The following is a 14,997-nucleotide window of genomic DNA, read 5'->3' on the forward strand; positions in this document are numbered from 1 at the left end:
TTGGGTCCATTATTGTTTTCTGTATTTATAAATGATATTGATGATGGTATATCAAGCTTAATATCCAAGTTTGCAGACGATACGAAGGTTGGCAGGGTTGTCAAGGACACAACTGACACTATGCTACTGCAACAGGATCTGGAAAGGTTGAGCAGATGGGCTTCGAGGTGGCAAATGAAGTTTAACATTGACAAATGTAAAGTACTACATATGGGAAACAGCAACCCCAGAGCAACGTATCAACTCTGTGGTACTACACTGACAGTGGTAGAGAATGAAAGGGACCTGGGGGTGGTTGTGCAGGCAGATATGAAGTTTTCTGAGCAGTAGCAGATGGGCTGAAAGAGTAGCTCATGGTGTATTTTCGATGATATATAGGAATTTTTCTAGCAGGGATAAGGAGGTGATTATTCCCTTGTATAAGGCAATGATCAGACCACACCTAGAGTACTGTATACAGGTCTGGAGGCCTCATATCAAGAAGGGTGTAGAGATGCTGGAACGAGTACAGAGAAGGGCAACAAGATTAGTGAATGGAACAAAGGCGTGCTCTTACAAAGAAAGGCTTAAGTTTTGCAAATTACAGTGTCTGGAGACTAGGCACCAGCAAGGTGATCTGATAGAGGTGTATAAAGCCTTGAATGGTTTGAGCATGCTCAATGCTGATAGGATTCTTCCTGTTGCTCAGAATAATCATCTGAGAGGGCATAAATTCAACTTGAGAAAAGACAGATATAGGATAGACGTGAGGAAATTTGCCTTTAGCCAGCGGGTGGTTGGTTGGTGGAATAGACTTCCATCCCTTGTCGTGGAAGTTGATAGCCTAAATAAGATTAAGGCTCAGCTGGACAGGTATTTCGAACGAACAGAGGGGTGAAGTGGAAGTGGTTATTTTTTATTTGTTTATTTATTTTTTTTAATTTTATTTTTTATTATTTTTTTATTTTTTTGGCTGATGCTGCATAAGCTTGCTTTCTTGCATCAAATGCCTCTACTAATGCTAATGCTAAAAAGACGTAGGACATTCCCCTCATTGTCTGGCGTCCTCGTCGTTCGCTCTCGATTCATGGTACCTCTCGTGAAACAACCAGTCTCATGTAACCTTCTGTGCACATGTGCGAAAATCGTATGCTGAGGAGCACATCTGTGCAGGAAACGTTCCTGACACAATCGCAGAGTGTCGCGCCTGTTATAGTCCGTAGCTCCAAACGCCAGGTGCATGTCAGCCAGTTCAACGATTGAATTCTTATCTATCCTACTTCCTCGGGAACTGTTTCCCAATTGCTGACTTCCAGTGGGATCGCTATTCACGTGACCTCCCGTTCAACGTCCTCTACCGCATGAAGAAGGCATTTCGGACCCTGCAATGCTATGTGATTCCGATTCGTCTTTGTGCCCCCTACACCTCCTGCAAGTTTGTCGCACTGGTAGTGAATCACCCTGTGTGTATATATATATATATATAAAATAAAAATACAGTAATAAAAAATTAATATTTTTGTTAAGAAAGAATTTATGCACTAGTCCACCCATGATTCTAAAGAAAAAAGGCCAGGTTGCCCCTCCTCTTTGGGAGAGGTTTAAGCTCCCATGGGATTCAAGTGGAGGTAACCTGACCTTTTTTAACCTTCTGGAAAGTGTTCTTTAGGGCAAGTTACCATTGAGGCACGTGACTATTAGTGCTTCTGAGATTAGAGAAAGTAATACTAAACCAATGTTATCGCCTGTTGTGTTCACACACCAATCAGCACATCGTTTGCCATGCCTACTTGTTAATCATCGGTGAAGACAGGATATTAGAGCTGGAAAAGGAATTAGAAAATGTGAATTGGAATATCATCGGTTTGGCTGAAACAAGAAGAAATGAATCACTTAGAAGTTTATCAAGTGGAAATCTGCTGTACACCAATGGAAACAGTGAAAGGAGTGAAGGTGGAGTTGACTTTCTGGTCCATAAAGATATAAAAAAGTTTTCAAAAGCACATCAAGGGTGTCAAGACTACTACTCAGGATTTCTAAGAGGTACAAGCTAAAGGTTATAATGATTTATGGACCAACATCGAGCCATCGTGATGAAGAGGTTGAAGAAATTTACACTGAAATTGAGTCTTCTAGATGAGCAGAAAACCCAATACACTATCATTATGGAGGACTTCAATGCTAAGGTTGGAAAGAGACAAAACAGCACAGAAAGGGTAACTATAGGAAATTTTTCAATTGGTGAAAGAAGTGAAAGACTTGTGGAATTTGCAGAATCTCGAGGATTGTCAGTAATGAACACTTTTTTCAAGAAAAGGGCGAGTGGACATGGAAGAGCCCAAATGGATTAACAACTAATGAAATTGACTTCATCCTCACTAACAGAAGATATATTGTGGATGATGTTACTGTCCTGAACAAGGTAAATGTTGGAAGTGATCACAAAATGGTAAGATGCACACTTGATATAGATATAAGAAAAGAAAGGAAAAAACTGACTTGAGTAAATAATACGAAGGTCTTTGAGATAACAGAAGAGGAGAAAAAGCAGTATGTACTGGAACTTAAGAACAAGTTTGAGCTTCTGCAGACGGCTCATGACAAAGACATTGACGAGTAATATTACAACTTTCTGAAAGTGATAAAGCCCAAGAAACCTCAAAGTAAAAAGAAATCCAAAGAAGAAAAAATTAGTTAAGAAACACTTGTCATGATGAACCAAAGACGACAAGTGAAGAGCAAGATAAACACTGACAAGGAGAAAACTGAGTATACTAAGTTATGCAAAGCCATTAGAAAGAGACTCAGAGAGGACATAAGAAGATTTAACACAAGAAAAGTAGAACAAACATTAAGAGAAAACAAAGGACTTAAATCAGCAGCCATGAGCAGTAATACAGAAAGACAAATAATACTAAAACTGAATAGCGATGGTGTACTTATAAATAGCAGAGAAGGCATAATTCAACTAGCAGAAGATTACTATAGAGAATTATACAAGGAGTGAGGGAATGATATCAGCAGTGGGGAAGATGGATCTCAAATTAGTAACACATATGACTTTTTTTTTTTTTTATTTTAGTTAGTTGTTGGCGCATCGGCTTCTGTGACCATAATGCACCTCCCAAGGTTTTTGCAGTACTCTGATCCAAGCCTGAGGCAGGATTCGAACCCACAACCTTTGGGTTGCCAGGCAAGGACTTTACCTACCCGGCTAGCCCGGTCGGCACATATGACATACCCGATATCCTTGCTGATGAGGTAGAACATTTGTTGAAGAATATGAAGAATCAGAAAGCACTGGCGAAGATGAAGACACTGTAGAGTTGTTAAAATTGGGAGGAATACACATGGCAGAAAAACTGGGAAGACTTCACAAAATGCATTAGAAAAGGTGTGATGCCTAAGGAGTGGAATAATGGAATCATAGTTTTGCTGCATAAGAAAGGAGATAAATCAGAATTTAGAAATTATAGACTAATTAACTGGTTATCCCACATCTACAAGTTGTTCACAAGGGTCATTACTAACAGGTTAGAAAGAATACTTGATGAAAATCAACTGAAAGAGCAAGATGGCTTTAGGACAGGATTCTCAACTATGGATCATCTTCACGTAATATCACAGCTAATGGAGAAAGAAAATGAATATAAAGCACCAGTATGCCTGGCATTTGTGGATTATGAAAAGGCATTTGAATCCATACAGCACAAGGCAATGTTTTGGGCACTGGAAAGACAAGGCATAGATACCCCATACATTATGATTTTGAAGAAAATATATGAGAATGCTACCTCCTTTATTAGACTAGACAAAGACAATAGTAAATTTAAAATTGAGAAAGGAGTTCGACAGGGAGACATAATATCTCCGAAACTGTTTACTGTTGCCCTTGAGGAAGCTTTCAGAAGATCAGACTGGTTGCAGAAAGGAGTCAATGTGAATGGAGAGTACCTAAACCATTTACGATTTTCAGATGACATTGTGGTCATAAGCCACGATCCCAAAGAATTAGAGGAAAATCTTGATCAGTTATGCAGAGTTAGTAAGAATTTTGGACTAAAGATGAATATGGCTAAAACAAAAGTAATGATGAACAAATATGCCATAGAAAGGATATAATGATTGAAGGAGCAGTAATTGAAAAGGTGGAGTCATATACTTATCTGGGACATGTCATCAGCTGTAATAATGATAAATGGCTGGAAGTCAAGAGAAGAATAAATTTTGGATGGATAACATTCAGGAAATATAGTCACATACTGAGGAGCAATATCCCAGTTTGTCTGAAACATAAAATAATGAACCAATGTATATTACCCACCATGACTTATGGAAGTGAAACTTGGACACTCACCAAAAGAATGGAAGAGAAGCTGAGAACTACACAGGGAACAATGGAACGAATTATATTGGAATCAGACTGTTAGATAAGAAGAAAAATACATGGATTAGGCAGCAAACTCAAGTAAAGGACATTCTTATCAAAACTAAAGAACTAAAATGGTCTCGGGCAGGACACATAGCTGGAAGACATGATGTCAGATGGACGGAGAATAACAGAATGGTACCCAAGAGGAGCTAGAAGTAAACCTGGTAGACAATGGCGGAGATGGATAGATGAAATTCATGAGTTTGTGGGTATTAAATGGATGGCCATTGCACAAAACAGAAGGAACTGGAAAGTTGCTGGAGAGGCCTTCATCCTGTAGTGGATTGAAAATGGCTGATGATGATGATGATGATGACGACCTGTCAATCAAACGTTCTCGACTTCTGCTCCACACCGATAACACCTACCGTTTGTTTACCGTGTGAGCAGAGCTAGAGTGCAGTATTGGGAAACTAATTTTCTGCGTAAGTTAGTCAACATTTCATGTGGTTCTTGTGTTGGCTTTCTTTACCTTCGCCAAGCCTCCTTTTCTGATTTTTTTTTTTTTTTTTTTTTTGTATTTGTCTTTGATGTTTTCATGCAGATATTTCACAAGGTCTGTGTTTTATGGCCTTATGACTATCTGGCCTCTTTGAAGGTTGAACAATGAACATTGAAGGTCTTCCACAGAATTTCTCATCTTCCAGGCTCTCTCATCCTCATTTAAATTCTGCTGTTCACTTCTTAATTATGGAATAAGAAGGGATTAATACCAAAGGCATGAACTGCCTTTGGCATTAGTCCCCTGTTTTCCTAAATACTGGATGACTGCACAGTGACTGATTTTTTTTCTCAGTCTTTCCTCATTCACACAACTTTGTTGACTTTAGTACCTGTAATTCAATAACAAATACTCAGGCCATAAACTTTTCCAACTCCCTTGTACACTGCAAGTGAGGTTATAATAAAGAAATAGGGCACAGACAAGCAATGAATGATATGATACTCGTACGTTGGCATTCGAGGTGAGCGGACGCGCTTAGACAGGGCTCCTCAGTTAAGTGGTTTACTTTTGGATAGTGCTTTTAAATATTTGATTTATTTAGGTATTGTTGGATTATTTTGTTATAGGTTTTCCTGTAACTGTTTGATTTTAATAATATAGATATAATTTTTTAAAGTTACTTTCATTGATATTTATTTAATTTTATAATGGTAGTTACGAGATCTGCCTTAAACACGTCACAGGGTATCGTGACTCACACGGAAATAGCAGATGGCGATTTACGGGTGAGTCATGATTTAATCCGTTGTGGATCCTGTGGTATGTTTTCCAGGGTCGACCTGGTGACTAATCCTACCTCTCCTGGGGATTCTTTTCTTTGTGATCGATGTAAGGAGTGCACTGATCTTAAATTACAATTTGGTGCACTGATGGAACAATTTGAGTCCCTGAAAAAACGAGTGCTTGCCCTCAAAAATAATGCATCTGGGAGCTCGTCAGGGACTCAAAACTCCAGCAATCTACCAAGTGATGCACACCCGATTCGAGCCTCAAAACAGAAAAACCAAGTGCAAACTACTCTGGTTAAAAAGGACATTGTTTTATTAGGAGACTCCATTGTCAGGGAAACGGGGAATATTTTTTGTAATAAAGATAGGTGGAGCAGAACCAGGGTATGTCTGCGGGGAGCAACTATTGATGATGTCACCAACAGATTGTCAGATTTTAAAGGGGGTAAAGAAAATATTATTATTCATGTGGGGACAAACGATATATACCATTAAAAAAATACTCCATGAGAAGGGTTCCAAGTTGGATGAATAGTGAAGTTGCCACATTACTTGAGCAGAAAAAGGTGGCATGGAAAGGTTACAGAGCAATATAAAGTACTGAGGCCTATAACAGCTACAAGGTGATCTGTAATAGAGCCACAGAAAAGGTTCTACAGGCAAAGGCAGTTTATGAGAAATCACTAGCAAACAGAGCAAAGAGGGGGGAAAAAGAATTCTTCACATATATAAATGCCAAGAAGAGCAGGACAAACCAGATCGGACCTTTACATAAGGGAAAAGGGATAGTAATAAATACACCAGCTGCCGTTGCAGATGAACTCAACAGTTATTTTGCATCGATATTTACAAATGAAAAGCCTTTTGTGGCAATGGGAAATTAATGATATTGAAATTTCGCAAGATTATTTAATGAAAAAACTTTCGAGCCTATAGACCAGTAAGGCTCCTGGAGTTGATGGAATATACCCTATAATCTTAAGAGAGGCGGCAAGCGAGTGCATTGAACCATTGAGGCTAATTATGCGAGCATCACTAGACTCTGGGGAGATTCCCTTGGATTGGAAAAGTGCGAATGTATCTCCCATACATAAGGGTGGCTCTAAAAGTGAAGTTGGAAATTATCGACCTGTCAGTCTGACTTCAGTAGTAGGGAAAATCATGGAAGGCAATGATCAAGGGTGGAATTCAGGATCATTTGGATCGAATTGAAATTCTCAAGGATACTCAGCATGGTTTTGTAAAGGGAAAATCATGTTTAACAAATCTGGTTTGCTATTTCGAAAGGGCCACTCACAAGCTGGATTTAGGGAATAATTTCGACATTGTTTATTTAGATTTCAGCAAAGCTTTTGACTCAGTCCCACATGAGCGGTTGCTTTATAAGCTGGAACAGGTTGGAATCACTGGGAAAATCCTTAGATGGATAGAAGGATGGCTTCAGGGCAGGAGGCAGAGGGTTGTGATAAATGGCTATTCCTCAGATTGGGTTGATGTAAGAAGTGGGGTTCCCCAAGGATCAGTATTAGGACCACTGTTGTTTTTAATTTTTATAAACGACATTGATGAAGGGATAGAGGGCGTGACGTCTAAATTTGCAGATGATGTTAAAATTGGTAGAGTAGTTAATGATCACTGTCAAGCTGAGCTTCTTCAGAGAGACCTAGATAGACTTCAAGAATGGTCAGAAAAATGGCAGCTGTGCTTTAATCCAACAAAGTGTAAGGTATTACACCTGGGAAACAGTAATCCCAAAAAAACTTATTCGCTTGATGGAGTTCAACTAAACCCAGTACTGGAGGAAAGGGACTTGGGTGTTACGATACGGTCAGACATGAAATTCTCTGAGCATTGTAAACAGGTTGCAAGGAAGGCCCATGGTGTCCTATCGATGATCTATCGAACTTTTGCAAGTAGAGATAGGACGTGATAATCCCATTATATAAGGCTTATGTTAGACCACACTTGGAATACTGTGTTCAAGTATGGAGACCGCACCTAAAGTAAGACATCGAGCTTCTTGAAAGGGTGCAAAGAAGGGCCTGCCTGGTGAGATCGGCAAAACGGCGTCCTTATGAAGAAAGACTTCGAATATGTGGGTTGCAGAGTTTGGAAACTAGACACCTTAGAGGAGATTTGATTGAGGTGTTTAAGGCTCTGAGAGGCATCACTAAAATGAATGAGGACAAAATTTTCAAGATTATAAATGATGCTAGAACTAGGGGACATAAATTCAAGTTACGGGGGGAAATGTTTAGATTGGACTGCAGGAAGTTTTATTTTAGCCAGCGAGTTATAAATTACTGGAATAAGTTGCCTTCATGGGTGGTAGAGGCGGACAGTTTGGGGAAATTCAAAGGTCATCTGGATAGTACTTTCGGGTAAGGGAAGCGCATAGGATGATAGGTTTAATTTCCTTTTTATTTATATTTTATTTTATTTTTTATTTTATTTATTAATTATTATTATTTAGTTATTTATTTTTTGTTTTTATCATTGTTTTGTTCGGATTTTTTTTTTTTTTTTTTTTTTTTGGCTGGTGCAGCATAAGCCATAGGCTTTCTTGCATCATGCGGCCGTTACTAATACTAATATGTATCAATAAACTGGGATGATTGCAGTTGGCTTGTGTCACTCACTTTTCCCACTTTCCCAGTCTCACGAGTACACTTAAAATACACTCTGGTGCCTGTCACCATATGTTTTTCCTCAGTTAAATCGGAAGTGTTTTAAATGATGTGTTGCAGAACAGTGAATTGCAAGGGGATGAAAGAGGTGCCAATGACAGGAAAAGATGTAATTTCCAGTTTTTTGGTTTGAGGTACCATTCAAATGTGACAAGGCATGATTGGTGCTTCAAATCGACATGCCTGTCATTTAACCAGTGTTATTTTCTTGTAACCTCTGAATATATTTGTAAGTTTGAAGCTTGATGCTCCCAAAGCCTTGCTAGTGGAGAAAAAGACAATAACATGTCAATCACTGTGACGACATCTTTGTTCTCGCCCAAAGGATCATTGGGAGTATTATTTAGCTACAGCAAAATGTGTGTATGGACTACTGCGATGTTAAAATTCTATGTTCATACTAAATATTTCGGACTGAAGTATGATACTAATGTCACTAACGTGGGACTAAGTAGTGGGCGTGAGCATAAAACTTTATATCATTCATGTCTTCATTCACTACCACTGCCTTCTGCATGAAGTCCATGTCACCCACATCATCCTCACTAGTGATGCGCCCCTTATTCTGTAACTTGTACAATAGCTGAAGCAAGCATGGCCAACCGATTTCATTGGCTCTTAGAATCAAGGACATGTAGGTTTACCGAGCTGTATAATCATAGCGAATAAATTGCGCTTACGTTGAGCCTAGTAGTAGGTTGAGTTTGGAATTGGTCTTTAGGAAGGCCAAATTGTTTTCAATACATCTGGTAATGTATTCTTTGGATTGAGCTTGCTTACAGATTACTTTTGTATCTTTACCTATGAAAGACATCATCAAAGAGTTCCATATTCTCAATCTCATTATCTTCGTTACCAACACCCACTCAATCTGTGACAACAAATGTGCTGTATATATTAAGGCAAAGAGAACACAACAACAAAGAACTGAATAGGGAGACTATGCCTAGACACTATAATAATACCAGGCTTAAATTTTTCCAAATTAACGCACAGTGAACTAAGGCAGTAGCTGGCCAAATCAGACAGAAGATCAAAGAAGTAAATACAGATATTCTCCTGATCCAGGAGCCCTATGCCATTGCCAATGGAATAAAAGGCTATCCTCTGTCCTACAAGGTGGTCCAGGTGGAAGGAGAGATGCCCTGGATGGCCATAGTGGTGCGAAACCCCAACCTCATGGTCACAAAGATTTCCTATCTCTGCTTGGCCTGGGCAGTGTGCGCCACATAGTTATAATGCTCAGGGATTTCTATACGGTTTCCCTATACTGTCGGCCAGGAGAGGATATTCTGCCAGCTCTACAGTACCTTCAACACCTTCTCACTGAGCTAGAAAGGAAAAATCCTAATCTGTGCAGATGTAAATTGCCGCTCTCCGCTCTGGCGCAGCGAAACCCCGGAACGCAGGGGGACAAGCAATGGCCAGTGTCTAGAAAACTTCATAATAAGCAGCAACTTGGTCATTCATAATCGTCCTAACAATCTGCCAACCTTTTCCAGCACCCTCTGGGATGCCACCATAGATGTAACTTTATCAACCAAACCCTTTGCAGGCTACATCACTGATTGGACTGTGCGGGAGGAGTGGAGCACTTCCGACCATCATGTCATTACCTTCAACATGAACAGAACAATAACTCGTACCCTGATTACAGGACAGAAACTCCAACGCTATGCCACGGACAAGGCAAATTGGAAGCTATCTAAGGAGATATTAACCAAAAAAGAGCAACAATTACAGGCTAATAACCCCCCTCCCCCAAGACCAAGATCCTGATTGGCACCAACGGGCAGTAACAGATGCAATCGTGAGTGCAGATAATGAAGCCACCAGGAAAAGAAATTCCCTTCCAGGAGCTGTCCCTTGGTGGTCCAGAGAACTTCAGGCACTGAGGCAAGAGGTAAATCGGAAACGACGTGCGTTCCAGAGGGCAAGGAGGACCTGGCCACCTGCAGCAGTTGAATACCTGCGGAAATAATACCGTGAGACCAGGAATGACTACACAGCAATGATTAGGCAATGTAAAAAGCAGTGCTGGGAGCACTTGGTCTCAACAGTAGGAAACACTGACCCCTGGGGAGTTGATTATAAAGTGACAACAAACAAGCTCCCAAGAGGTGAGGTAACACAGTCAACGAGAACCCCACAAGGGTTAATGACCACCACCTGGAGGGACTCAGTTAGTAACATCCTCAACACCTTATTCAAACAATCAGACGAACAAAATTCTCCTGACCAACAGCAGATTTGCCTGGACAATGAAAACTACCACACACCATAACTGACCATCTCAAGTCAACAAGGTAAGAAACAGAAAACCCCCCAGACTTTACCTGATAGAACCAAAATCATGAAAAAAGTAGCAGAATACACCCCAAATCTCCTTCTAAACCTCTATAACCACTGCCTACAACAGGGGTGGACAGCAAGTATTCGCCTAATTCGGAAGAATTCTTCTAAACCTCAAGAACTTCCTGACTCGTATAGGCCAATCGCCCTACTCTCGGTGCTGAGTAAGGTGTTTGAACATTTACACCGTCAAAAAATAGACAACCATTACAGTGCTGCACGGATGCCTGATTCGAATCAATATAGCTTCAAGCCAGGATGATCAACTGTCGATGCATTGGAAAATCTCATCAATGCAGCCAACAACTGTGACAAGAAATACCACCTAGTTATCTCAGTCGACTTCGCTGGGGCGTTCAACACCCTTTGGTGGCTGGGCATCTTTATTTTGAACTAAAGTAAGATGCTAATGACATTAATGTCACTAACACAGATTCAGTAGACTAAGTAGTGGGCGTGAGCATAAAACTTTACATCATGATTTCGGTTCTAGCTTTGTTCGATTTTTAAAACGGTTCTGATTTTCGTCAAAGATGTTTTCACATAAAACTTCTTTCGTGCATACAGGGTACACATGCAGTTTTTTTGATATTTTTGTACTAGTTCTTGATATATTTTACATTTTACAGTGCATAAGAGAAGAGTGTAAGATTCACATCTTACACTCTTCCGACCTATTAATTGAATAGCCATGAGGTAATACAAAATGCCACAGTATTCTCCTTCCTTGGTAAAATAAAAACCCAATTTATTTTGGCTAAACATAGGTAAGTGGTCACGCATGAGTGCAGTAATGCACATGTGTTTGAGTGAACTTGGTTCAATCCCTTAACTGCTAAATACAGTTAACAATTGTAAACTCTTCTGACCTAGTGGTTGTGCTGATGTGTAAACAAGAACATTGTCTGGGCAACATACAGTTGGTAGTGCTTTGCAGCCACTGATTTGTCTTTCTTTATTCTTCAGTATCCCCACAATTACTTTTAATTTTAATTTATATATATAGAGCAATACAAGCAGAAAGAAAAAAGCATGTTCAGTGTGATACAGAAAAACAGTATGGATGAATATGAGATTATGAAACAAAACATGGGATATGGAAATTACAAAGTAAACTGTGAGATTGGTCAGTGTATTTGCATCAATTTTATGTAGTTGAATTTTTTACAGTTTGTACAGTTGCATCATAATTGTAACATCTCGTACTGTGAAATCCTTCACAACAAATTGCTCTTCTTAAACTTCAAATAAGTAACACTTTCTGTTAGAGGTGACTACTGTCTGGGTGGTGGTACTCAACTGAAAATAAATAGCAGTAGTCTTCTCCAACAGGGAAGTGTTACTTATTTGAAGTACAGGTTGACCATCACTAATCCAGCCACCAGTAATTCGGTTCCCGCTAATTCGGACACAATTTCCACGAACGTAATTTAAAATTTCCTGGGTTGGTGCACCGACCTGCCGCTACTGTTTTGGTGGCGTTGGTTGCAATATCAGCTGTTGGTGTGAACTCGTAAACACTGGCAAGCCATTCCCACTTGTTTTGGTCTTAACCCTGAGTTAAGTGCATGGGGATTGATGAGACTCCAGACAGTATTTCAGCAACTCACGCTTCGTCTACTTTGTCCACACAGCTGAAACTCTTAACAACTGTTTTGCATGTTTGAGTGGCATCTGGCATGTACATTTCGTGATAGCAACCTGGCTTTTCTGGTGTATGCTTTCTTCCAATCAGTAAGGCTCTCTGGATTCATGACATTGAAGCAATAACCAAAGCGTTATTGACAGGCTAGTGTCCAACTGCACAAGTTCAATGATGTGTGCTGGTTTTTCAGTTTGAATGACTTGCTGACAGAACTAAAAGGAATTAGATCTGACAGGTCTAGCCCACACTTTATGTAGCAGGAAACTAATTTGAAGATACAAAATATAGTTTAACAAACGTAGTGCAAGAGTCTTTGCTAATATCATCGTGGAGATCTTAAGAGTTCAGGGGAAACTGCTAGTTGGACTGGGGGGCCGTTGTAAAACAGATGTGTTTATCTGAGGGTATTGGCTCAAATTAAATAAGTTAATCTGTAATAGTATCACAGCAAATGTTAGGCTGTCAAAGGCTGATTACAAGAAATCACTGGCAAAGAGAGAAAATAATGAGGGCAAGGATGTTTTCACATTAGTATTAGCTTAAGCATTTGATGCAAGAAAGCAAACTTATACAAAAAAAACCCCCTTCCCATTTCACCCATCTGGTCACTCCAAATGTTTGTCTAGTTCAGCCTTAAATTTATTTAAACTATGAACTTCCACAACAAGATATGGAAATTTATTCAAGCAATCAACTACCCGCTGACTAAAGGCAAACTTCCACACATCTTTAAGTAAATCCCACATCAGTACACTGTGATCACAACCACTAGGTGGCAGTGATCACAGTGTACTGATGTGGGATTTACTTAAAGATTTAATTACCATCAGGGGTAAAGGAAAGGGTTTTTGCTTCCGTAAGAGTGAGTACAGTGGTCTCAGACAGTTTCTAAATTCTGTACAGTGGGATCAACTGACGATGTTACCAAGAGTAAATTCTAAGTGGGAAGCATTCAAGGAATTAATCGTGGAAGCTACTAAAAGTTTCATACCTATTAAGAAATATTGTTCAAGGTTTAAGCCAAAATGGTTATCTAATGAACTAATGAGACTCGTAACAGAGAAGAAAAATGCATATAAATTATCAAGCGACTCAGAAGCCTATGGCAGATATAATCTAGTCTGTAATCAGGTCACAAAAGAGGTTAGGCAGGTGAAGGCAGATTACGAGAAATCCTTGGCAAAAGATGCTAAGAAAAACAGCAAGGATTTCTTTGCTTATATAAACTCTAAAAGGAAGGGGATGAATCTGATTGGTCCACTTGACATCGATGGTTCAACAGTTGATGATCCTGCTCAGATAGCAAACAAACTGAATGAGTATTTTGCATCTACATTCACACATGAGGAATTATTAAGGTTTGAAAATGGCAGAAGGTTATCAAATTGTAGCAGGATTCTTAATGATTTTCTAATAACTGAGAGCAAAGTGGAGGAGAAATTGTTGAAGTTAAACATAAGAAAAGCACCTAGGGTGGATGGGATCTATCCAGTTATATTAAAGGAGACGGCAAAGCAACTAAGCAAACCCTTAGCCATAATTATGAGAGCATCATTGGACATAGGGAAGGTTCCATGGACTGGAGATGTGCAAATGTATCCCCAATTCACAAAGGGGGATCGAAGGGTGACACGAGTAATTATAGACCACTTAGTTTAACTTCTGTTCCGGGTAAAATAATGCAGTCACTGGTTAAAGATGCATTGCAGGATTATCTAGACAAGACTGCAGCAATAATTCAGACACAGCATGGGTTTGTTAAGGTAAAGTCTTGTCTGACAAATTTGATAGGATATTATGATGTGGTAACAAAGGAACTGGATGCAAAAAATAATTTTGATATCATATATTTGGATTTCAGGAAAGCTTTTGACACTGTTGTGCATGGAAGACTATTGTACAAATTGGATCAGAATGGTATTCAGGGTAAGTTGCTTATGATCTTATCCCATATAAATGGGAGAAGACAGAGGATGGTAATCAATGGGTGCTGCTCTTCGTGGACTAATGTTATTAGTGGAGTCCCACAGGGTTCGGAGTTGGGTCCACTGTTGTTTTGTATATTTATCAATGATATTGATGAAGGTATATAAGGCTTAATGTCGAAGTTTGCAGATGATACAAAGGTTGGCAGGGTTGTTAATGACAGTAATGGCAGTGTGCTATTGCAACAGGATCTAGACAATTTGGGCAGATGGGCTAAGAAGTGGCAACTGAAGTTTAACCTTGACAAATGCAAAGTACTGCATATGGGTTGAAGTAACCCTAGAGAAACGTACCAACTGTGTGGTACTACACTTAAGGTGGTAGAATGTGGAAAAAGACCTGGGAGTAATTGTGTAGGCAGATATGAAGTTTTCTGAGCAATGCAGACAGGCTGCCAGGGCAGGTCATGGGGTTTTGTCAATGATATATAGGAATTTCGCTAGCAGGGAGAAGGAGGTGATTGTCCCTCCGTATAAGGCAATGGTCAGGCCACACCTTGAGTACTGCATACAGGTCTGGAGGTCTAATTTTAGGAAGGATGTAGATTTACTTGAGCGTGTACAGAGAAGAGCAACAAGATTGGTGAGGGGAATGAAGGGATCCTCTTACCAAGAGAGGCTTAAGTTCTGCAAATTGCAGTGGCTGGAGACTAGGCACCTGCGTGGTGATCTGATTGAGGTGTA

General features: G+C 39.7%; 1 protein-coding gene across 2 annotated transcripts in view; it reads right to left on the reverse strand.

Moving 5' to 3' along the window:
* Positions 1-14,997, reverse strand: part of LOC150087127 (disco-interacting protein 2-like) — a 1,128,863-nt gene that overhangs the window by 156,944 nt on the left and 956,922 nt on the right. The gene's annotated exons all lie outside the window — the stretch shown is intronic.

This window comes from Mastigoproctus giganteus, chromosome 4, assembly GCF_048544385.1.
Source record: "Mastigoproctus giganteus isolate SK-2022 chromosome 4, ASM4854438v1, whole genome shotgun sequence".
Lineage (NCBI taxonomy): Eukaryota > Metazoa > Arthropoda > Arachnida > Uropygi > Thelyphonidae > Mastigoproctus > Mastigoproctus giganteus.